General features: G+C 37.0%; 1 long non-coding RNA gene across 1 annotated transcript; it reads right to left on the bottom strand.

Moving 5' to 3' along the window:
* Positions 1-2,888: 2,888 nt before the first annotated feature.
* LOC131196341 (uncharacterized) lies at positions 2,889-7,234 on the bottom strand. The gene is made up of 3 exons (XR_009154702.1): positions 7,136-7,234; positions 3,881-3,954; positions 2,889-3,017 (listed from the first exon to the last, which is right to left on the bottom strand). It is a non-coding gene; the product is annotated as an uncharacterized LOC131196341 (long non-coding RNA).
* Positions 7,235-8,185: the final 951 nt, after the last annotated feature.

Raw genomic sequence — 8,185 nt, 5'->3', positions numbered from 1 at the left:
AATAATTTTTAGAATAACTTTTGAACTTGAATATTTTAAAACAATCTGTAGATCTTCTTTCAGGCCCTTTCTTGGTCAGAATAGGCTGCAGAGTGGAGAGGGGTTAAAGAGTTTCCCCTCGCCCTGTTTTTTTTTCTCCTCAGCCTCCAGCTTTTACCTAGAGGCTGGTAAAAGCAGGTAAAGTGAAGAACAGAAAGAAATATATTGCTTTCTATGGGTTATTTTCATATATCATCAAAACAGGATAATTAAGTCATCTTTTAAAGTTTTCTTACCTTAAACATAAAATTACAATTTGCATACATACTGTACACAATGATAGTAAAAAAGTCTCTTTCAATTTAAACTTATAGAAACATTCATATACTCAATAACAACTTAACTTTTCAAGAAAATAGTTCTTTTAAGATTTTTTTCTTCACTTTTTCCTTTATTACAGTTGAAACTACCTTTGTTTTGCCAAATTAAATTAAACTACCAGCCTCATCCCATATCTTAGCCTACTTTTTTAAAAAAACATAAATCATGTAGGGTTCTGCTTTTTCATTCCCGTCTAAAGCAGGCATACTTAATGGAGAGGTTAGCCAAAAAAAAAGCCCTGTAAGTAATTCATTTCCCTTACTATCCTGTTTTAAGCTCCTCTTTTTGTCTGCTTATTTCTATTCCATGATTGATGCATGCTTCCTGTAATTTCTGCATCTTAGCTGGAAAAGGAAGATGACCTCTTAACCAGCAAAAAGGCATACTTTATGAAAGAAAAGAAGGAGCTGCAGAACAAAGTGAAAGACAATCTAGGAAGTATTATTTTAACAACATTTTAATTGTTTTCATTTTAAAAACAAAAGTGATTTATTTCATCTTACGTTTGGAGGTACAAGTTCTAGTTCTTTTGTTATTTTTTTTTGCCAGGAGATGCTGACAGAGATGAAAGGGAGTATGAAATGCTAAAAAAGAAATATGAGGTCTATCTGCAGAAATACAGACAACATCAAAGAAAGCAACTGTTTTGTTTGTGTGAGAATCTGTAGCAGGTGTGAGGATACAAAGGCAATCCTCCCTCTGCATCACCACTGACCCTTCCTATTTAATGGCCAGTCTTAAATTTCAGTGTAGTTGTTGGGTTAATAGGTAATGTCTTTTGTGAATATTGTTTAATAGCACAAGTGTTTTCCCGTAAAAATACAGAAATTAAGCGCATAGAAGAACTAATGTTGCTTCAAGAAAGGGAGCTGGCAGAAAAAGATGTCGCCATAAGAGCTGTAAGTCATTCATTTCCCTAACAATCCTGTTTTAAGCTCCTCTTTCTGTCCACATATTTATATTCTATGACTATGCATGCGTCTTGTAATTTCTACAATCTACATCTTAGTTGGAAAAAGAGAACAACTGCTTAGCCAGCGAAATGGTTTACCTTATGAGGGAAAATAAGGAGCTGCAGAGCAAACTGAGTGGAAATCCAGAAAGTGAGTATTATTTTAACTTGAAAACATTTTAATTATTTTTGTTCTAAAAACAAAAGTGATTTATTTCATCTTAAGTTTGACTGTTCTAGTTTTTTTTTGTTATTTTTTTGCCAGGAGATGCTGACTGAGATGAGGAAAGGGAATATGAGTATAAGAAGAAAATGTGAAAATTATGAGAAAGCAATCAGCAGAGTGAACACTGTAGGTATCTTACATGATAGTAAGAAAGTAGAACAACTTCTGTAAGGGAGATTTTATAATGCATTAAAAGTTAATTTTGATTGTACTTCATCAGTTTCTTTTCACAGGAGGTCTCAACAGAGACTGAGAAGGAAAGGAGCCTGATAGCAGCTTGGGAGCACGGAATCGACGACTTCTGATCCCATCTTGAATCTCTACCCTTCCGTGGGAGAAAGGTGACTGACCAGGATGGTAAGATTTGTCCTTCCATTTCTGGGAGAGAAATAGACATGTTTCAGTTGCTGACTCTACTTCAGGAAGTCACAATTGGGAATGTCATCTCTTCATCCTCTGTCACTAACATTTTAACCTCTTATCAGCAAGCTGTGTTTTGAATACATCAAAAATTGTTTAATACTTTTCAGTCTCTGAAAGAAAACAATCAGAAGAAAAACCTGATTGTATAAAAAAAGTAAATTATACTGTTTTTAAGACATTACATATTTTTATTCTGTAGAAAAATCATATAACATTTGGTAGTGAAAATACAATCAATTTTGCAACACAATGTTTATTCTTTTACAGTATTTAGGTGTCAAATGCAACCACGTCCCTTTGTATTGCAATCAAGAAAATGATGATTCCCAACCAGGGATCGTAGTGGAGATGGAGTAAGTGTTTTGATATGTTTTTGCTGCATTCTGAATACGGTCAATATTTCGGTGATTCTGAATGCTAAAGTAATGTTTATATTTTTTAAGCTTAAATTCATAAAACAAACAATAATGCAGAAAATAATATTGTATCATTGCCCTTTTAAAAGAAACTCATCAGGACTTGTAGTAATCTTGGCATCATGATTTTTATATGCCAAGTGTAATATTTGCTGCTATTAAAACAAGTGGATGAGTCCCAATATTTCTTTGCCACTTTAAAGTAGTAATTTATTTTGGCATGAGTAGGCCTCAGCAATCATGAGATCAGATGTGCAGTGCACACTGAGAATTTCCTTGCAGTTTGAGTGACTGGGGGGAAATCCATTCTACTGACAGCAATATTGTAAGTGAATGAATCCCTGCTTTCAGAAAGCTTTAAGAATAAAATCAAAGAGCACCACTGAAATTCATATTTAAAGTCCAAGATGAGATCTAGTGAATTAAATGGGAAAACTTTGAGAAATGTTACTAAATTAAGATTTCATATTGGAGTGTTTCATGGTTAACTTACGTTTTTGCTACTATCTGTATTTCATCAAGAGAGTGACGATCCTAAAGTCCAAACTCAGTGGAGGAAATACCATCAATGCAATCAGTGCCTGGGCAATTCCCATCATTAGATACAAAGCTGGAATAGTGGACTGGACTCAAGCAGACCCTGAATGGGAAGATCAGAAAAATAACGACACTGAATCATGCCCCTCATCCACGCAGCAATGTTGACAGAGTCTAATTACCAAGGAAAATGGATAAATATGGAATACACCAGAAAGTTGAAGAAAAAAAAAGCATTTAAGAATATCTGAAGGACAGTAAAGAAGATACACTAAGCTAATATTTATGAAGGCTTACTGAACCATACAAAATCAGTAATAAACCTGATTTTTGTACTGATACATAAATATCAGTAACTGTAATAAAATTTTATCTTGACTTTTAAAATATATTTTGATCAATTCAAGGCAGCAAATATACCTAATATTCCTGCTTTCTATTTTTTCCACAACACCTCCTCTGTCAGGTGAGTTGGGCTGAGAAAGTGACCCTGTCCTGATCCTGCCCAAAGTCACCCTGCCATAAATTGCATGTTAACAAAAAGTGGACTAAGCTTTTGCAACCACCATCTTGACTCCTTTTGTCAGACTGCAAAATTCCATTGGAGTGGACTTTAGATCAAAGCCTTCTTCTTTGATACTTCTCTCAGAAAAAGTTCTCCCATCCCTTCTTCAGAAAATACAATGTTCACATCCGTAAAAAATAAAACTGCCATAAACCTGTTGACATGTCAGACAGGACAAGTGCTGTCCTGTTAGGTCAGTTTTGAACAAGTGTTTCCCAATCTCAAAGCTGTGAAAAAAAAAATTACTGATTTGCAAAAACAGTAGGAAATGTATTAGAATTGAAATCCTAGAAAATCTATCTATCTGGTCTCTTTTAATTTCAGTGAACTACAGTAGGCAGAAATTTTGTTTGCATATGGGTAGAGATATCCCTTGTTTAGTGAGTGATTGACTTATTTACCAATTCATTCCTGGTTATGACACTGATGAAAAAGTAGCTTGGTGACCAATCCTCACATTTCCATCTTCACAGATCTGCAAAGCAAAGCAAAGCAAAACTAAAATAAGATCATACGTCTGGTGGCGGTTTCACTTAGTGATTGCTTTACTTAACAACTGAGTTGCTGCTCCTAATCATGGTTGTTAAACAAGGTCACCTGTATTTAACTTCATCCTTGTCTATAATAGAGAAATTAATCCAGAAAAGTTCTGTCAGCTAGACTTCTGCCTAGTATCTGCTAGAATGTTTCTGCCAGAATGAGGATTAGTGTCTGGAAAACTGAAATTTACAGCTGTTCTTTGTGAGACCTAACAAGTCCATCTTTTTTTCCCTTATGAAAAGTATTTAACATTCAATATTTGAAACCTTGAAAACATATTAATATTGGAGTATGGATGAGGCAGAATTTTAAAGATTATAAGTAGCAGTAGTACTGTATGACTAACTTTGTTGTTGGCAATCCTTATGATTTATATTGATATATTGACCATCATTTGTGTATCTTTTCTTTTATGTACACTAAGAGCATATGCACCAAGACAAATTCCTTGTGTGTCAAATCACACTTGGCCAATAAAAAATTCTATTCTATTCTATTCTATTCTATTCTATTCTATTCTATTCTATTCTATTCTATTCTATTCTATTCTATTCTAGTAACAAAAAGTGGAAAAAATTAGAAACTTGTGGTTTTCTCAAGACCAGGGGTGAAATTCAAATTGGTTTGCTACCGGTTTGCTGGCTGTGTATGTGAATTGCACGCCAAACGCATGCTGAGTGCGCATGCCCAGTACGTACCAGAAGGCAGCTTGGGAAGGTAAGTAAAAGTGGGGGGGGGGAATCAGCTGTGGCGCGCAATTTCCTGCTTTCTAGCAAAGCTAAACTGCACTGCACAGTTGATCCCTCCCTCCCCGCCTTTCTATTTACTTCCCAAGCCTCCTTTTGGTGGGTGCTGCGCGGGTGATTTATTTTCGCTAGAAAGTAGGGTTTCCTGCTTTCTAGCAAAGCTAAACCCCATTGCATAGCTGATCATCGGAAATACTGGTTCGGAGGAACTGGTAGCTTTTTTAAAGTACCAGTTTGCCCGAAGAGGTAGTTAACTACCGGTTCGCCTGAACCGGTAGCTTTATAAACTGCCGGTTCACCCGAATTGGTAGTTTTTATCCCTTCCGATTCATCCGAACCAGAGCGAACCGGTAGCATTTCACCCCTGCTCAAGACTCTGGCTTGGCTTGATGTGGTATGGCTTTATTTGTCCCCACACCACTCTGCATTCTACTAACTCTTGCATGTCAAAAACAATTTCAGTACTATAACTCCCTATCTCTGTCCTCCTTTCCTAGCAGTCTACTACTGCTTTAGTACTTTCCCTCAGCTTTGGCTTTCTTATATTTGATTTTCCTCTCCAATTTTAAATTCAGAGATCTATCTTACTTATCTGATCCATCCATAATATGCTAAGATATAGTAAGCAAGGAGCTGAGCTTGCTTTCCCTCACAGGCTGTTGCTTCATGACATAAATGGCAGTTGGAACCTTCCAACTGCCATCAGGACCATCCAGTGAGTGTGGCTTGGCAGTTCCTATGGCAACAGCTTCACACCTCTCAATTAGCTCCTCCCCTCACCACAAGGTCTCTGTTATTGCTGTTCTTCACACTAGCACTTTTGCCAGAAATAAACATGGTGGCCTTCATCACCGAGATGGATTTGGTGACTCTTCAGCTTTGCTTTACTGATAGGAGGAATAAACATGAGGGCTCTGGCTTTTCATTCGTTTCATTCATTTATTCCTTTCCTCGCCACTGATGAAGCTAATACAGGTAGTCCTCGACTTACGGCCACAATTGAGCCCCCAGTTTTTTGTTGCTAAGCGAGACATTTGTTAAGTGACTTTTGTCCCATTTTACAACCTTTCTTGGCACAGTTGTTAAGTGAATCACTGCAGTGGTTTAATTAGTAACATGGGTTTGTTAAGTGAATCTGGCTTCCCCATTGACTTTGCTTGTCAGAAGGTCACAAAAGGGAACATGACCCTTTTGCAACCGTCATAAATTGCAAGCGTTAATAAATACACGGTTTATTGTAACTGCAACCATCATAAATATAGGCCAATTGCCGAGCATCCGAATCGCATGACCATGGGGATGCTACAATGGCCGTAAGCGTAAAAAAACGGTGGTAAGTCACTTTTTTCCACTGACTTCGTAAGTTTGAACGGTCACCAAACGGACTGTTGTAAGTAGAGGACTACCTGGACAATTTCCCCCTTTCTCAGTGGCTATGGGGTAAAATAGTTCCTGGTGTAGCAGAGTTGCACTTTGCCCAGGAAAGCTGACCTGAGTTTAACTCATAGAATCATCTATTACAACGTCCTTCCTGTCTAAGACTACTTCAGCTTCAATTGCAACAATACACGAGCACACAACAGATTTAAGCTTAATGTGAACTGCTCCAATCTTGATTGCAGAAAATATGACTTCTGTAACAGAGTTGTTAATGCTTGGAATACACTACCTGACTCTGTGGTCTCTTCCCAAAATCCCCAAAACTTTAACCAAACACTGTCTACTATTGACCTCACCCCATTCCTAAGAGGTCTGTAAGGGGCGTGCATAAGAGTACCAGCGTGCCTACCGTTCCTGTCCTATTGTTTCCTTTCGTTATATCAAATTCATATAGTTATTACATACTCATACTTATATATATACTTATATACTGTATAATCAGTTCATGCTTATGCTTATATATACTGTGTGACAAAATAAATAAATAAATAAATAAATAAGCAAGCTTAATCTTCATGTAAACTTAGCTAAGATTAAAGCTGTAGTAGTCAAAGTTGTATTCAGAAATGCATTTGCTGCAGTAGGAGTTCAGCTATTGCAACTGTTAGGAGACTCACCGGCTCTGTTGTGGGTTAGTAGGGCGAGCTGCACAACACTGAAGCCCAATTGGTTTCTTTTTACTTAGCAAAATGCAATATGCAGTACACAACTTAGCCATGCTCTTCTAGCACTGAGCAACTCATTCAACCAGTTACGGTTATTTTGGTTATACCCATCAGATATGACTAGGCCTGAAACATGTCAACGAAAACTCCATCATTATTTTTCAATCCTTTATTTTTATTTTTTTTGCAAATAAAACCCCAGATGTATTCATGCTGGCTTAGTTTATGCAGATTTGGACTGTTTCAGAAATGTGCGATTTCCTACCTTAAATACTGGTGGAGTGAAACCAATTTGCAATTTCATACAGGGACCCGGCCTAGTATGCTTCAGGCCTAGTCTCAAAAAAAAAAAAAAAGTTTAAATCATGGCAATGGACCCAAGTTTCTTAATCTGAGGCATTTCGTTACTCATCCAAGTAACTTCAACAGTCAAAATACAAAATTGAGTTAAGCAAGCGTTCTAAAGAGCCGTTGGAATGTACCAACTCTTGCCTCACCACTGACTGCAGGGGTTTCTCTCCAAAATGTGTTGAAATGTGTCAATGAAAACTCAATCATCCAGGCCAAACTATCTAAAAATGTTAAACCGTGGCAACTGAACCAAACTTTGTTAATCTGAGATATTTAGCTAATCATCCAAGTAAATTCATCGGTCAAAATAAAAAAAAAGTTTGCCAGAGAGTCATTGGAATGTACCAACACTTGCCACAAGTTTTCAAGAGCTTTCATTACTTTGCATAAACTAAACCAGCGTTAATACATCTGATGTTTTTTTTTTTTTACAATAAACAAAACAAAACAAAACCTAATCATCTGAACCTCAGGTCCATACAGGCAGGATATTTTTTAATGGGAAACACAGCTAGAAAATGCTGCTTCTTGTTTCTCCTGATTAATGCTTGTAATTCCATTGCCTCTATCCTGGACAATTTGGGACAAACTTCCTGGTCAGACAGTAGGAGACCATACATGCCTGGGCAAATCTGGACATGACCATTTGTTAAATCTAATGACAGGGAGTCCTCGACTTACAGCAGTACATTTAGTGACTGTTCAAAGTTACAATGGCACTGAAAAAAGGGACTTATGACCATTTTTCACACTTACAACCTTGAATCATCCCCATGGTCACATGAACAAAATTCAGACACTTGGCAACTGATTCGAATTTATGACAGTTGGAGTGTCCTGGTCATGTTATGATCTTTTGCCACTTTCTGACAAGCAAAATCAGTGGGGTAGCCACTTAACAACTATCTTACTAACTTAACAATTGCAGTGATTCACTTAACAGCTGTGGCAAGAAAGGTTGTAA

The sequence above is a fragment of the Ahaetulla prasina genome, chromosome 1 (genome assembly GCF_028640845.1).
Source record: "Ahaetulla prasina isolate Xishuangbanna chromosome 1, ASM2864084v1, whole genome shotgun sequence".
NCBI lineage: Eukaryota > Metazoa > Chordata > Lepidosauria > Squamata > Colubridae > Ahaetulla > Ahaetulla prasina.
Note: the sequence above shows the minus strand (reverse complement) of the source record. Positions and strands in the feature narration are given on the sequence as shown.